Genomic DNA, 17,701 nt, shown 5'->3' on the forward strand with positions numbered 1-17,701 from the left:
GACTCATAGGAGCAGACGAAGAAAATACGTTCCTTTATAGTCTTTCACAGCAATCATAGGTTGTTTTAAAACATATGTGGATTTTGCTCACATGCTTCAGGGGAAATAGCCTCAAAGTGTGACAGACCAGAACGTAGGTTCGGCTTGCTCTCAGCTGCGCCCCAATGTGACTGGGGTCTTTAAACCGTCACAGCATTTCTGAGTGCCCCGAGACTCAGCTCGAAGGATGCAGGGTCTCTGCTGAATGTGGCAGAGGAGATCACCTTCTTGCTCGTCAACTGCGGGGGGGGGCTGGTGGAAGCGGAGTGAGCCTCGGGGGGTGTCAAGCAGTGCAGACAACCGTGTCGTAGACAATGTCCAGATCCTCGAGCCCCTGGGACCCAGCGGCCAAGCCGTGGTCTGGAAGGGGGCCTGGCAGACAGCAGGCAGTGTGCAGAGATCTGTGCTTCTCCACACTTCTTCATCTCGCGGAAAAATGTCAGGTCGCCTCCTCCAGGGCCACGTGTTTATTTTAAAGAATGTCGGGAAGGAAACACGTCGCTCACCGTCTTCCTCCCTCTTCGGGCGCGTTCGTCGTGGTCGCAGATCGTTCTGGCCCACGTGGCTGTGGCTTTGCCTTCGCTCTCTGTGCCGCTCTGTCAAACAGCCCTCTGTGCAAATAAACAGAGAGGGGCGAAGTATTTTACTCAGCTACAGAGCAGGGCGCAAAGTCAGACTCTAGAGATCTGGAATCGCATAACCGCGGCTTGCGTCCCCTGCGGTCTGTTATTTTTCCTCGCTCCAGGAGCATGGCTAGGAGGTACAGTAGAGTCCTTTGCCAGCGCTGGCGGGGAGCCCAGCCCCAGGTAGTCTGCAGTAAATGGGACTGCTGGCTGTCTCTTGTCGTGTAGGAGAATTTACCTGCGGTTTATCTTGACTATTCTTGTTCGGAGAGGAAATTTCGAGCTGCTCCGAACCCAATTGAAACCTAAAAGCAAGACATAAAGCTGAAGAACATGTGCCTTTCGGGTATTCAAACATTTAAAAATTTAATTCCAAAGCTAATAAAACCTCCATCTGTTGGCATCACAGACTTAACCTGCCGTCAAAACCGTTCTGAACACATTCCTACGGAAGGAGCCAGCTAGTACCTACAACCACTTCGTGATTGACACAGCGTTTCACAGCCCCCGGAAATCCAGCCTTTTGGATGGCGAGCGAAGGGAACCCGGGCTGTAATTTTCATTCTTTTGTCCTACGAGACAGGACGGTAGCAAATGATCCTTGTATTGTGAATTCCCCATTTCAGAAAAATGATTTCCTTATCTAAATCTCTCTACTTCAAAGAGGAAAAAAAAAACCCCGCAGATATGGAAAGCCACACAAAGGAAGTGCATGGTGTCACGAATTACTGTCAGGGGAACAGCACCCACGCCAAGAAACGGAACCTGGCCACTAACTCCCAAAGCCCCCTCCACGTGCCGCATCCAATTGCAGACCCTTCTTTGCCCACAAGCACCCGCTCCTCAGGACTTCTGTGGTGATCAGTTCCTTCTGTCTAACTTTTCATAGCTCTAGCTCCCGACTGTGCGTCTTTAGATTTGGAAGTTTAACCTTACGCATTTAAAAATATGTAATATCTTTTTAAATACTTTAAAAAACTGTAGATACTTCCTCCACCCTTTTCTAATTTTTCTATGGCACAATCTTTAAGTAGAACCTAAAGTATTCGAGTTAAATGCTACCAGCGACACACTCACGTTAGTTATGTTTTCTTATGTTAGCTATCATTTTGAGGCTTTTTCCTGAAAACAAAGTGGTATCGCACCTAATTCTAATTGAAACATGGTAAAACCTAAAAATAGATATAGATTAAGAGGCAAAGAAGTCAAAAAACTTCTTTCGAATCCAGCCTAGCAATAGAAAGGATGAAGCTGTTTTGTTAAGGTTCTGAACGATACTGTTGATTTTGTGGTATAGATAATCACATTATTGCCCATGGCCGTCTATGTTCTGGATGAAGAACAGAAAACAGCTTATAGCTCTGTTAAGAAAAAGCAATCCAGCAAGCAAAATCACGAGCAAGCTTAGCAGTTAAAATGCAAAGGTTCGGGTGTCACACAGGAGTCTGATCCTCGATCCCCATTCTGCCGCTGTGCGATGCCAGGCAAGTCATTAGCTTTTCTCCTTCTGCTTCTTCATCCGTACGATGAATAGGATCTACTTATCAATCAAATACATTGATTTCAATCCTGACTCAGAAACCTGAGAAAATATCTCCCTGCAGCAGTCTAATGCATTGCCACAAATCCTCGACCTGTAAACACGGTACCTAGAATGTGTCCAAAGGAAGTTTTATTAAAAGAACAGAACACTTCATCACGATTTTATGCTGGTGAGGGAGATAGATCACAGTAACCTACCATCCCAAGGGAGATGCTTCTCTGGAGGTTAAGATCATTTAAAGCAGCGGTCTCTAACCATTTTGGCACCAGGGACAGGTGCTCCTGTGAGAATCTAATGCCCGACGATCTGAGGCGGAGCTGAGGCGGTGATGTTGGCGCTGGGGAGCGGCTGTGAATACAGATGAAGCTTCCCTGGCTTGCCCACCGCTCACCTCCTACTGTGCGGCTCGATTCCTAACAGGCCATGGACTGGTACTGGTCTTTGGCCCAGGGATTGGGACCCCTAAATTAAAGGACCCACGTCTAGCTTTCTCTGTCTCCTGCCTTCCAGACTCCGCAAGCTCTAATGTACCATCTGAGCAGTGAGATGGTGGGAATTTGTTCCAGGTGCTCGTAGACTTCGCACAGTTCTAGCGATGAAGGCTAGTGTTGGGTTCCATCGTCTTGAAGTTTAATCCTCTCTTCTCAAGCCTGGTTTCATTGTGCAAGCACAGAACTGTTGTCATTGTGCCTCTCGTGGCTTCATAGGTACCCACCCTCCTTCCCCAGCCGCAGGAGAAGGGACCCCCATCGCTCCCCTCTCTAGTCCCTGAAATTTCATACCGGTCCTTCTCAAGCTCTTCCTAGTTCTGAGCATTAGATGTGGGCATCCCATCCTTAGGAGACCTCTTCTTAGTGAGAAACCGAGATCATACTCAGCTCACTCTGGAGCTAGGTGCTAACTGATGGACGGGCGACACTCCTCTTTGCCCTCAGCATTTTGTATCGACTTCTAATAGTCTCTGTCACTTTGCTCTATCGCTTTCACACTTTTTTCCACCATGGCCACAAAAGAAAATACATTTAACATTGAAAACCAGTACACACAGACGTATATATGATCGATACGGGTATACAGACGTGTATTTATGGTGTTTTCCATTCACTGCTGTTCCGTTCTACTTCATTTGTTTATTTATTTTTAATGCGGATCAAGGCCCATTAAATTAATTTCATGACCTTCTAAGGAGGCTCAGGCTGCTGTTTGGACAACGCAGGGCTAATGAAAGTGCCCCACTCTCCTCCCTCATCCGTGCCCGACTGCAACCTCACTGTGGGCAGGGAGCGACGCCATCAGCTTCTCCTTTGCGTACTCAGCACCTACCTTGGCGCCTGCATGTAGCAGATGCTCAGATTAATATTCGTTGAACCGAAGAACTCGACCAAGTCTCTGTGCCCACGCATGCCTTGTGGGCGGTCGCGAGAATGGGCTGGGATCGTGCATCGAAAGCAGAGGACACGGGGCTGAGCACCAGCAGATGCTCAACGAACACACATTTCTTTAGAGTTTTCTGGCTCTTCCTTTCATTGACTGCCCTGCAGTTTTTGTGTGTGAAAGTTTTGAACTTCATTAGCCTAAGGCCTCGGCCAGCTCCAGTACTTTAAGATTTTCCAAGATGCCATGGAGCCAGGGACAAATTGCCCTTTAGGGGAAGGTCATGGGGGACAGTCCCTTTTGTAATACCCCGGTGGGACTCATTTCCCCATGAAAAGTGGAGACTTGACCTGATTATTAGAATTTCTTTGCAAAAATGAAAATTACCTCCACATTTCAAGAAATTATAGAATAAGTCTAAAATCAACATGAAATTTAGTGTTTTGTGAATCCAAAGTCTTCATAAGAGCTGGTATGTCAGAAAGATCACTGGTCGGTGAACTTCCGATTCGCCAGGAACTGGCTGCTAAGTTGTGGGCGGGTGGCCTTCCCCGGTCTCATATCTTCATCCGTGAACAAGAGACCCCCACCCATCTCCAAAATCCTGTGACGCCAAAGGTGAACTTTGGAATCCTTTGTTTTACATTCGCTGGAATGTATCAACCAAAGCGGAGATAACATTCCAGTGAAAACACGTCTCAGCTGCAGAGTTTCACTCAAATACAGTGGGCGCCTCGAACCTTTTCTCCTGCGACCGTCACATAGAAACACTAAGTGACGCCTGCGCCGACCTGAAAGCCAAAACGAAGTCAGGTCATCTGTATAAATTAAGCCTCAAGAATGAAGGTTTTGCATGGATCATAGCAGTAGTTTGTTCCGAATTGTGCTTCGTCTCGTCCACGACATGTGAGCTTTTCGTCTAATGGAGTATGAATCGGTAATTTCACAAGGCCCCTTGTTCTTTTCTTCCAGGACAGAATGATGCAGACGATCACGGAGCTTCTAAGTCTAGCAGGATTGGAAGTCTTTCCTCTTCAGCTCTCTGGATCAAGTTTAAGGTCAGTAGTGCATTCCGTTTGCTCCCAGCTGGTACCTGCATGTTTTCACAAGCTCTTAATGGGCAGGCCATCCTGAACTTGGCGAGGCCACGAGGGATGTCTCGCCCTGTAACTACCTTGGCATTACATTCAAGAATTTTTCAGATTATCTGGGAGAAGTCAAATGCTTGGTGTGGAGAGGTTGTCAGTGCTTTTTTCTGCCACCAGCTCCTTAACACAGAAGCTTTTCGTTTGCTCCTTCTGGGCACTGCCCCCTGCAGAGATTCTGATGGAAGAGAAAGTCAGATAATAAGGGGTTCAGTTTGAAAGGCTAAGCTCCCACCAAAAAAATTCTAAAAGGACTCCCTTGCCTTTGTTTTTTTCCTAAACGAACATATATTCAGCTTCCCTACAAGGCAGGGGCTGTCACGTCGGTGGGGGGTTGTATAGAGAAAAAAAAAAATCAGTGTCAGAAACGGTCTTTTTCTAACTCTTTTGTTCCTTGTTGCTCACGTCCTGCCCATTCCATCAACCTTCTAATCAGGCTTCATGCCTTACTCTGGTTCTCCTGCCTTCTGCATAAAAAGAGGTGCATGTCCAACCGTGTCACGCCCATGGGAATACCCCCAGATGGTTCCCCTTCTCCCTCGGGATTAAACCCAGCCTCCCAGTCTGCGGCCCCTTCCTACCTCCCTCCTCAGTCTCCCCTCCGAACTTCCCTTCCTCACCCTCGGACCCATCATCTATTGTGTCCCTCTGTGTCTTTGCTCTTGCTGTTCTTTATCTGGCACCATCTCCGGCCCCCTTCTTTCCCTCTCTACCTTGCAAGACTTACTCATACGCCAGTCCCTCCGAGCAGCCGTTCTGGGACCCGCTGTACCGGGCTGCAGGCCTCCCCCATGTGCCCATGGTCCCTACACATGCCTCTGTCCCTACAGTAACCACATCATGTCTGTATTGCATTTTTACTTTTCTCTCCCTCCTGCTAGACCGGGCACTCGGCTAGGTCAGGGACTTCCTCGCACTTGGGGCGGGATAGCACAGTGGTCAAGGACACAGACCGTCTTACTATCTGGGTCCAAATCCCGGTTCTATCACATACGGGCTGTTACCTTGGACCCCATCTCCTCTTATCTTTCCTGCTCTATAAACCGAGGCAATAAAAGTGCGTTGATGGCAGGGGCGTGTGCGTGCTGAGTGAGGGGACGTGTAGGGAGCCCCACTGACATCGCCGAGCACGTGTAAGAGTTATCTGAGTGTCATTTACTTTTAGTGGTCGTCACACTAAAGATTTAGTTCAATGGAACTAAGTATTTTCCCCTCGAAGATAAGAAACATGCAAATTGCAACAAAGACGTGTAGGTAGTGGATATTTTCTGGAAATTTTAAAATATTTGCTGAAGGGAGTTGCATGTAAAAGCAATATTTCATGAAATTTTATGGGTTTCTATAGTCATTCTTTATTAAATAGTAGAATTGCCAGGCCAGAAACGCTTCACCACTGTTTTTTCCAGATGCTTCTACACTCGTAGGCCTTTGGGAGGCTTCCAAAGCTCTGGCTACTTTACAGGTTCCTTTAAGGCCCGTTTGTTCATTCTGCTATAACAAAAATGCCATAAACCGAGTGGCTTATAAGCAGCAGGCATTATTTCTCTCAGTTCTAGAGACTGAGAAGTCCAAGATCATGGCCCCGCAGATTCGGTGTCTGGTGAGAACCACTTCCTCGCAGATGGCACCTTCCCGCGGTGTCTTCGCACGGTGGGAGGGGCAAGAGCAGGCTCTGGAACGCCCCCGGCACCTCGGGGGTTAAGACTTCGCCATGAGAATTTGGGGGAAGGGGACATGGACATTCAGACTATAGCACCTCCCATTCCTGTACCTCTACAGTGCCCAAGCCATGCGAAGCATGGGGGCGGGGGGGCCCTGTGACGTTCTCCACAGCGTGAAGGGTGTGCTAGGGCGGGAGCCTCTGAGAGTGAATGTTCCCTAAGTCGGGATATGTCAGCGTCTGTGCTCCTCGGCCCACTCACCAGTATTCCCAGCAGAAGTGCTCAGATTCCACTGGACTCAGCTGTGACAACCCACAGTCGCCGTCCGCTTGTGTGGAACACAGTGCCGCTGTCCATCCCTTTGACCTGGCCTTTGTGCACGCTGCCCTGGGAGCCTGCAGGCCATCTGCTCTCTGTACACAGTCCCCGCGGGCAGCATGAGCAGCTTTCTCAGGCCTGGGGCCGTCCTGGAGCTACGGCCTTGACACCTGCATCAGCGCTCGGAGCTCGAGAAACGCGCCGTGCCCGGGCCTGGTGCCCCGCTGCCTGTCCACGTGCTCCGCAGCAGCAGGCGCTGCCACGCTCGGCTTCTTCCTCTGGGCACAGGCGGGCTTTGGCCGTAGAAGCACCGTGCACCCAGAAGTCTGGGCCATTCAGATGTGTAATGGATGGACCTGTCTCTCTCGGAGAAGCGAGTTGGGGTGCCCGTTGCACATCTGGAAGTTCGATGAACATGCTCAGGATTAAGGATCGTTACAACCTTCCGCAATCCGCTCCCCCCAGAGGCTCCCCAGCGGCCTCCTCAGCGCAGCCCGTGGCCTCTGCTGCGACACCTTCACGTGTTCTCTCTTCCTGACCTGCCTTCTGGGCCCGGCCTCTGCCCTCTGCTGCCACCACCCTACCCGAGCGTCATCTCGCGGTCGGCAAATGGCTGCCTTTAACAAAGCCGCCCTCTCTTTCCTCAGGCTTCATTCTCCTCTTCACTTGTCCTAACGCTGTCGCAGCTGCCCTGTTCCCACGAGAAAGTCCCCCCCGCCCGCCCACTGCTCACCTGGCAGAGCCTCGCCTGGTTCCCTCGGGCCCTGGGCAGCCCCTTCTGGGTGTCCTTCGCCGGACCTGCTGCCCCCAACTCCAACGGGCAGATTCGGGGGAGTGCCTGGTACCTCCCCCTTGTTCTTCCCGTGATACAGTTTTTCTTTTCGGGAGAAGTCACTGTGAGAGTCACTTCTGGGTTTTAATCTCCAGCCCTGACTCCCATTCTGAGTCACGGTTGCCACCTGGACATTTGGCTTGGGGATCTCTTCAATTTACTGTGACCAACAGTGACTTTACTTCCCCCACATCCTCATAACTGTCTGTTAAGAGGGCGTCTCTGTCACTCATCTGATCTTGTAAACTAGAGCCAACCTGGACACTTTCGCGTCCTCCATCCTCTTGAAAGGGTCACCTAGTTCTGCTTGTCTTTTGGGACGGTTTAGATTTGCTAGTCCCTCTGCTCATTGCCACACACAACAGCTTCTTGTCTGGACGCCCACTCTGGTGGGTATAATTTCCCTGTCACCTCTGCTCAAAAACTAAGTGGCTCCTTCTGGCCAGTGATGGATCAGATTCTTCTGACCAGATGCTCACTCCAACCTGCCCGTGTCTAACGTATTTCCCGCCCTCATCAGAGGTTTATGGAGCACCCACTCTCTTCAAGGCACTGGCCGGGTTTCCAGAGGAAGCAAGGGTGAAGGAGATGGGCCCCCTCCTTCAAGACCTTCGGTGAGGTGGAAGGTGGGAGGTAAAGCATAGCCAGGCACAGAAACTCTAATTATGACATAGGTGTCATTGGCCAAGGCAGAGCGAGGTCTGTGAGGACCCAGAGGAGAGAGCCATCAGTACAGACACGTCCTACGCTACAGCTTCGTCACTTTCTGTCAACTGGGAAACATTGTGTTTCTTGAGCCATTAAGTTACTAACGGCTCCAAACGATTCTTCAGAGTCATTTTTTGAGTAGGAAAAATATAACTACTTTTCCCCCAAACAAGTTTATTTTTGAGGTAGGCTGAGAAAGGTGTGCCTCGCCCCAACCCTGCCGCCCCCCCCATTTGGATGGGGAGGCAGCACTTTAACATTTCTTGTTATTGGTAAATAATTCATTGAATTCTTATGTGAACATTAAAATTAAATACCTGGTGAAATGAAAATGGTCTTCTTGGGTGGTCCCGTGTCAAATGCGTAAAAAAAAAAGGACTGGTTTCAGGTGAGCTGAGATTCACAGTTGATCACTGTGTGAAGTCCTCTTATTTCAAGAGCCCCCCTCAGCTGCTTCCTATGTGGCCCTCCACAGATAAATTTGGAGTGAAAACCTCTGTGAACTGGGGTTCCCACAGGAAGATCTCACATCAGGAGAATTCTCTTTCTGTGGAATTTCACAGCCTGCACCCATGGTCTGGCATTCACGAGAGTCTGTTGTGTTTGGACCAGAAGAAAAATTCTCTGCGAACTTGAAACTTTCATTTTGGCTGGTTTCTCCTCTTTTCCTTCCTCATTGTATTAATGGCTGCCCAGGGATCCAAGATAAACCGTCTTCCCATGCCTGCTGAGAGACATTTGATGTTTTATTGCCAAGTTATCAGGACCAGCCTCCTAATTTGCACTGTAAAATTCTTGAGAGTAAACTTATAAGCATATATTTTCATGTGTGTCCAACTCACCCTGTGGGCAGACACTCCTTTTGTTACCTCTTTGAACTCTGGGTGAGATTTCAGGGGCGTGCACCCCTACCTTTGTTTTGGGTACACGCCCTACTCCAGCCCTTCTTGTACTTTCCCCCTTACCTGAATATCTGAGCCAAGGGAGATACAAGCAAGCAAGTGCCAGCTCCTTCCTGCCAGACAGGAAGCCCTACCTGTGTGTCCACACACCCCTGCACCTACCTGCAACCCTCCGCTCCCAAGCGTACACACACACACACACACACACACACACACGGTTTGCAGAAGGCTTTCCTCAAACACGCACTGGATGTCCATGTGGAGAGGCCATGCGTGGGAGGAGACCGTCCAAAGGCACGCCTGGAGTAATTTCCGAATATTCCTCTCCTTTCCTTTTGCATTTCAGCCTCCCTTCCCTCCCTTAGCCAAAACAGGTTTCCATGGAGCCCTATTTCTCATGGTTCCCACCTTTCTTCTGTCCTTGTCTCTTCTCCCTGGCAGAGCTCCAGCATGAGGTGTCCTTCGTGCAGATGCTACTGGGAGCTGTTTTTCCAGAGCCCCGTGCAGTGATTTTTCTGAGCCAACCACCTTCTGCCTCTCCCTCTCATAACCAAAGGCACCGGCCAGTCCATAGAACCACCTGGGCAGGAGAGAGCTAAGACCAGGACTGGGAGCCAGCCACAAGCCCCATCATTACTTTATTCTAACCAGCTGCGCTCAATGGCACTATGAGTTTGTCATTAGCTGAGCCAGGGACTGATACTGTCACATGAGTTTCCACTGATCTGCAGAGGACCTCTCTGGCCTAATACGCAATGGCCATTGATCTACTCTGAGAATGTATACGAAACATGTGACCCTACAGTCACGTCAGGTTTGGGGTTTTGATCCTTAGCAAGTCACCGTGCACTAAAACCTCTGGGTGAACGTTTACACATTTGCACAGATGTTTTAAGTCTTTATCACAGAAAATCTGGGGCTTTGCCAGTGGGGTTAGATTTAAAAAGGATGTGCAAAAATATAGACAGAGAGCAGTGGGCAACCAAGATGCGTACGAGAAGAGATTGTGGAGAGCAGAAGTCTAAAGTGGGCCTTGGCTTGTAGAGATGCAAAGATTGCAAAAACGACTTTTAAACTCATCTTTAGACAGAAGAAAGTGAGAAGAGGGGTAATGAGTGCCCCGCTGGAGAAATCAGGCACGGGCTGGCGGCCATCAGTGCGGACATCGCAGAGGGAATTTAATGAACAAAAGAGTGGCCGGACCAGGAGACCCCTCCAGCCCCGAGAGTCAGTGATTCGGTGGAGCAGGTGCTGCTGTGATCTGTTTTCTCAGAGCCCTGTACAGCGATGATTCTGAGCTAAGAACCTTGATATTCTGTCCGAGGTCCACAAATGTCCAAGGACGTAAGCTAGCAAGATATCCTAGGAAAGGAAAGTCGGCTACTGAAGAATTATCAGTAATTATTACTTTTCACCTAAAATGTTTCATGTAGCTTTTCCAAATACTGAATTTAGTCCCAAGACATACTTTATTCTTCGGGAGGATCCACTTTGTTCAGTGTTAACGGATAGTATTCTGCACTTAAGTAGTCGCTTTCATCTGCGGATCTTAAAGAATTTTGTAAGCATTATTTAGTTTTCGCATGTGACTGTGAATTTACTCGCATACTCATGACATGGATAGTAATGCATTTTACACCTGGGCAAAGCCAAAATACTGAGATGGTGTCCCAAGATCCATGGGAAGAGTAGGAAACCCCGTCACCCATCTGGGCGTCTCGTCCCAGTGATGTGAAGTGTGTGACAGCTGCTAGATGCTGGATGAGATTCTGATACTGATTTCCTACTGTTTCTTTCTATTCAGATCTTCTTCTGGCACTAAACTCTCAAATAAGATGTGAAACTTGAAGGAAGTTTTCAGACTTCTCATCGGCACATAGATTTGAGAATTTTGTATCCTTCTGCCTATACATAACACGAGCTACCTTATACTCTGTCACACACACAAACTCACACACAAAACCGGAGCCGTCTGGAAGGTTCTGGGGCGAGACAGAACACCTCATCGTTGCCTTGCCATCCCCACCCCATGTCCCACCTCCCCAGCCCGTTACCACTGAACACTGTTTCACTAGTAATAGAGGATTCCTCCAGGGAGGCAGGTGAGGGGAAAAGCCTACACCCTCCCACCCCTACAGTTCAGATTTTGACATTGTAATAGTTGAAATCTAAACATAGCCTGCCGCCTTCATTTCCTCTCCATTCATTCTTTTCCACCTGCTATTGTCCAACTCCCCCTGCCGCCCCCTCCACTGAAGTCACTTTTTAAAAAGTCTTCAGTCACCTCCTGACAGAATTCCCAGAGGCTTTCCTCAGGGTCATTGCACTCGACCTCCCTGATGCTGTTGGCCACGCTGTCCTCCCTGAGTCTCTCTTCCCTCCACCTCCTTGGCCCTGAAAGTCCCCTTTCCTTTCGCCTCTCTGGCAGTTTCTCCTCTTCTTGTTCCAGGCCACGCCACAAGGACCCTCTGTTCTTGTGGCCCTTGAGGTTCTGTGCCTCTCCTGTTGGGAACGGCTCTTGCCATCCTTGTCTCTGATGGGATCAAAGGTCCCTCTCCCCATCTCCTCGGTGGAAAAACTCAGAGGTCCCCTTCCTCCTCCTCGTCCTTTTGTTTCCTGCATCCAGCGGCTCGCTGACTTTCTCTTTCTCCTCCGAAGCAGCTCTTAATAGTCCCTACCGTCTCGGTTCAGGCCCCGAGCACCTAGGGCATCTCCCCCGAACTCTTCCGATTGTGCACATTGATAAAATACGGTTGCTCATACTCCTCAAGTTTTAAAGTTTTTAAAAAAATTGAGATAGCGTTGACTCTTCCAATTCGCGTCGGTTTATTTTCGTGTTCCATACGGTGTTGGTCTGCTAGTGTCGCCCAAGACTGGGTGGCGAAAGGACGGAAGTTGATTTCCTCGCAGTTCCGGAGGCCGGAAGCCCAAGGTCGCAGTGCCATCGGGGCTGGTTTCTGATGGCAGCTCTTTCCTTGCTTGTAGAGGCCACCTTCTGCCCGTGTCCTCGCATGGTGTCTTTTCTGGCTGTGTCGGAGGGTGCGGAGGGATAGGTGTGTGGAGATATCTTGTGTCTTTGTTTCTTTTTGCAAGACACCAGGTCTATCAAAATAAGGCCACAGACTTACGATCCTATTTAACCCTTATTACCTCCTCTAGGCTTCATCTTCAAATACAGTCACATTAAGCGCCAGAGCTTCAGCATGTCAATTGGGGCGGGGGTGGGGAGGCACCATTTAGTCCATAACATAGACATTTTCTATTAAACTAATATGTTCATTTAAAATACATAAAATATACACCCCAAAAGATGAGAATTTAAAAAGTAAATACGAGTAAGAATTCCGATATTCTCTTCTCACATCCTGGTGGATCGCCTCGAGCACACCTGGGCGCACACACACGCCATCACGTGAAACCGTGGACCGAGACGGAGAAGTCAGTGTCCTACGGCCCTATCTGCTGCCAGCCTTCTGCTTCCCCTCCAGCTAGCACAGACTCTGTACTAATCCTCATTAAACATCAGTTTCGTCTTCTCCCTTCCTCAGAAATCTTTGACGTTCTATGTTGCCCAAGAGTGGACAGGCCAGTCCCGACCTTGACCTTCAGGCACGTTGTGTCCCAACGTGACCTCCGCTTCAAAGGTCCGTTCCTCCTGATGCCTCCCGTGGGACCCCTGCACCACCTTCCCCGTGCCCTTCAGCACGCCGATCTCCCCCTCCTCAAGGCTCAGTCCTATCTTTTGGGAGATTGTCACCTGGTACTAGGCAGTGTCACTGACACATTCATGGGTGTAAGTGACATCTCATCTCCTCAACAGAATTACGATCTCCAAGAACTCACGGTCCAGATTTCTTCTTCATTTTATATCCTCTGAGCATAGGCTCAGTGAACCTGTCTTTTGTCACTGCAGTGCTTCTCGGTCCTCCTTCCAGGACGACATGATCGACCCACCTTTCTGAGCCTGCTCGGTGGTTGAGATTAGGCAGAGACGGCCGTGGAGGCCTCGGAAGCGCTGACATTCTACTCCGTGACCACGTGTACCTGTGGATGGAGCGTGTTCGGGGCAGGCAGCTCACGCTGCTGAATGCCTAAAGCTGCTCCAGCTCAGCTTCTTGCAAATGGTATTTCCCAGAAGTTGGTGATACATTCTCCCAATGATTTAACTGAAGAGAAGTTGGATGCCTATTGAAAAGTATGCTTTTGACTGCCAACTCGGATTACCTTAAATTAACGCTGACGAACGCAACATTTCTCAGCAAGGCATCCATCTCTTTAATGCCCGATGGGGCTCAGGACGTGCGTGTGACTCATCCGGATGACGATTTCCTGGGCTGAGCACTTGGCATTTGCCAGCACGGGTCAGTGCACCGATTCACAGACAGCAGAGCCACGATGCCGAGGATGATTTGAGATGATGGACACTCAGGAACAGAATGACTTTGAAACATCGAAGTGGCAGCAAGCCTGGACCTGTTCCCGAGTCTTGAATTCCCCTTTACAACTCACCAGCAAATGCTGACCTGGGAATTCGAAAACAGGACTAAAATACAGATATCAGCTCACTTCCTGGACTTTGACTTTGTGGCTCTGGGGCTGGAATGCAGCCATCCAGTCAGCAGGTGCCTCCATGGGGACCCAGCCATTTCTGGCCGTCGACACCCCCTTATCTGAGACACTCTCTTCTTTGTGAAATAAGTGGGCGCAGACCGAGAATTAATTTCTTGGTCCACTTTACAGGGGGTTGTCCGAGAAATTTCATATTTAAACTCCATATATTTTTCTTATTTACATATTAAAGTTGGCAGTCTCAGTGAATACCGTAATTGTGTTCAGAGTCCAAAAGTCATTTGTAGAGTGTATTTCAAGTATCATATGGCTCGATGGCCTGAACCAAGATTATCTTGCCACCCTCTTTGGGTGTTATGCAGTAGACAGGGCTACTACCTGATACTGTGGGTGCCACGTGCATCATTTGCACAGACTATGCAGGTTACTTACTGTCAGGTTTTTTTCAGATTACAGTGTAATGGCAGCTACCCTATGAGGGCTAGTTCTTGTATGCTTCTCTTTGTTTCTTTATATTTTCTCTTAATAACTAACTATGTCTCTTACACCGAGAGCAAGAGGCTGAGTTGGAGAGAATGACAGACTTGGGAAGAGGCCAGTGCTGTCCCCAGAAATCTCTGCTAGCTGAATATTCCTTTGAGAGTTTTGATCCTTTTACTTTGACATGAGACCCACAGAGAAAAAAGAGAGAAAGAGAGAGAGAGAGAGAGAGAGAGAGAGAGAGAGAGAGAGAGAGGGGAAGGGATGAGAGAGAGAGAGCTAGAGAGGCAGGGAGGGAGGAGAGGAAGAAGGAGAGAGAAAGTGAGTTTGCCTGCCATCCATCGTAATGCCGCCTCTCTGAGCAGAGTTTAGCTCAGGACACAGTTTTCTCTTCCAGCCTCCGCCTTCCACTGTGGCTATTGGCAAGGGCCACCGGTACCATTACAGATGGCACTAGGGGAGGGATACAAGTGCCGGCCTTCATAGTTCTCCTGGACTTCTGCTGAGGCCTTGTGTGGGGAATACCCATACTGGTTGCCAAGTTAAGCATTTTCATAGCCTGAGTCACACAGACAGAGCTTTCCTTTGTGGACACAAAACTGGCCACTAAAGAACAAAACGCCAATCCCAGAGGGCAAGGACATGGTCATTGTTCAGTGCCATCTATGCACTCAGGAGAATTCTTCACACTGTTATTCTGTGGTTCTGTTTTGTTCTAATGAGTTGGAGAATATTGCCTACCCCCTCGTCACTGTTTTCTTCAAACCCTGCTTAGAAGCATAATGGTACAAATCAGGAGGAAGTTTGGAAAATCTGTGTTCATCTTTGGAGTTTAATTAAAATACACTGAGCCTTGCAGAAACCTGTGGTTTAGAGTAATGGAAAGTTCAGGAATTAGAAACATAGACAGATCCTAGGAAGAAAGGTTAAATTTCCTGTCACGCATTGGATTTCTTGCCTTCCATTTCCTCCCAGCCTTGCAGTTGCTCATTCTTAAACATACGAATTCTCATTTTCCTGATAAAGGATCGATCGGTTTTATAATTACAAGTATTTGGTGTTTATTCATACAGAGACATTATCCGAACGTTCGTTCTATTTCATATTCCTTTGCGTTGGATTCTTTTATAATCATATATTACCATGCACCTACTATGTGCAGAGCAAATGTGGGATGCAACTGTGAGCAAAACGAGACCAGCCTGGATCCTTTCCTCATGGAGCATCTTAAATCTCTGTTGTGTCCCTCGGTCTTTTCATCATGTTAAGGGCGTGACATTTAGCTTGGTCTTGTGAACTTGACTTTCACAAAGTGTCAAATAGTTAAGAAAAAAGAAATGAGTTTTGAATACAGCACTTGTCACCAGCACACAATTACATATAATTGAAGACATATTTCAAATAGTGATGATATAGCAGTATTCTTCAAAGCACAAGTCAAAGTTCATTTCACCAACTCTGTAAAGCAGTCGGTGGGCTAAGCTAACGCACTTCAGGACAGTGAGTGTTTCTCAGCATACAGTTTCGGCACCCAAATCACCTGTTTATGTTTGTAAAAATTCAGACTCTTTTTTTTTTTTTTTTTTTAAGGCAAAGCAACCCTTGGTTGACCTCACAGATTGCAAGGACCTTGTCAGCTTATAATCCCTTTTTTAAATTTTTTACGTCTACAGCACCTGGACTTCCTAGGTGGTCTCCCAACCAAGTACAACCAGGCCCGACCCTGCTTAGCTTCCGAGATCAGATGGGATTGGGCTTGTACAGGGTGGCATGGCCATAGACAAAATTCAGACTCTTTAGCCTCACTTTAGATCAGTAGAATTAGAATCTCAAAAATATATATATCGGACAGGCATTCCCCTAGTCATTTTTTGTGCAAGATAAAATTTAAGAACATTATTTTGGGCGTGTTCTTGTCAAAATCAATGCAAAAGCAATCAATCAATTGGTCAAGCCAAACAAACTCAATTCAACGTTTGGGGGTGGGGGAATGATTTCAGGCAGGTCTGTGATAAGCTTTATTTGGTATCACAGAGCTTCTCCCCCCCAAAAATCAATAAATAACGATATGACCTTAATCAAGTCATTTGATTTCATACTTTCCTCATCTGCAAAATGAGGGGTGGGACTTAATGGTCTTTAAATAGTTTTTTATTTAATGTGAACACACTAAGCAAGTATCTTTCCTGTTCATGACACCTTCCCACACACTATGCACACATTGGCCATGAGGAAATTAAACACAAGAGAGTAAGAAGAAATAGAATTAGAAAAACAGCAACATGTCCTAAGCAAATTATGCCTTCAGATGAATTCTAATTATTTTCTCTTATCCTCCTTCTTCTGTTGAATAATGTTCTTCTTTCTTCTGATAAGTAGTGATTGAGTTCATCATCTTTAAGTCATTCATTCATTATCAATTCATTTACTGCACACTTAGGAGTGCCCAGTATATTCCAAGACAGGACTGCATGCTGAAGACATGGGAATTATCAGTACCTTGACTGCATATGGTTTTTCTCTCTACTAAAATCAGTACCTTTTTACCCAAAACAGTCCATTGACATTTTTTTCAGTTGTAGCCAGAAAAAGAAGACTGTTTTTTTTTTTACGAGCCATATTTAGTTGCTTAAATTTCAAACTTAAGTTTTTGAAAGATGAATCCATTTGAGCAAACAAACAAACAAAAAACAGACAAGCAAAAAACCATAGCTCTATCTATGTTTTAGCCTTTCCCACCGTCCTTAATAATATGTCTTGAGAACAAGGTCAAAGAGATGGAATTTTCTTTTAGTTTTGAATCTCTAGTGATGGAGATGCTTGTGGTCATTTTATAACATCTACAATATCCCAAATAATAAATGTATACTGATTTTTGTAAATAATTTTTTTTGTAAAAAAAAAAGTTATTTTTGTAAATAACTTTCAGAGGATGGCAGTAAACCTTCTGAGGATGTAAGTGAAGAATCTTCCTTTCAAGAGAATATGTCAAGCTAATTTTCTCCCTAATTATTTTGAAACGTTTTTAATGACAAAAGTCACGAAAGGGTTATCGTATTTCAAAAACTCTCCTTGTTCTGTCGATAGGACTTAAAAAATGTTTTCAACTAGGAAGTTCCCTGGATTCATGAGTTTTCACCTGTGTCTTGTATTTAAGGGAAAGAAAGGTATCTGGATTCATCTTCATAATCAGTTTCATACTCAGGAGAAAACTCTATCTCGAGGCTGCTCTGCTCAGCTGTTGTTCATTTCACATGATCTGAAAGAATTTTAAATGAAGATTCACAGAGGAGTCACCATAAACGTGCACATTTTTTCCCTCAGAGAAGATACCCACCGAGTCCCGCGCTTGTTTCGTATGAAGAGGCCATGAGTGAGGTTGGAAGGCCCCCTTCCCTGTCCTCAGACGTGAGACGGCGGGTCCCGAATGTCATTCCTTATCCGTACGTGTTTAAAAAGACCTGTCCGGACTCCCTCAAGCATCCCCCGTCACAGAGGATCTCATCT

At 47.2% G+C, this 17,701-nt stretch overlaps 1 pseudogene; it reads right to left on the bottom strand.

Annotated features, from left to right (window-relative positions):
* Positions 1-15,858: 15,858 nt before the first annotated feature.
* LOC111741455 lies at positions 15,859-15,976 on the bottom strand (annotated as a pseudogene).
* Between the last annotated feature and the right edge of the window lie 1,725 nt (positions 15,977-17,701).

Source organism: Pteropus vampyrus, unplaced genomic scaffold (genome assembly GCF_000151845.1).
Source record: "Pteropus vampyrus isolate Shadow unplaced genomic scaffold, Pvam_2.0 Scaffold78, whole genome shotgun sequence".
Taxonomy (NCBI): domain Eukaryota; kingdom Metazoa; phylum Chordata; class Mammalia; order Chiroptera; family Pteropodidae; genus Pteropus; species Pteropus vampyrus.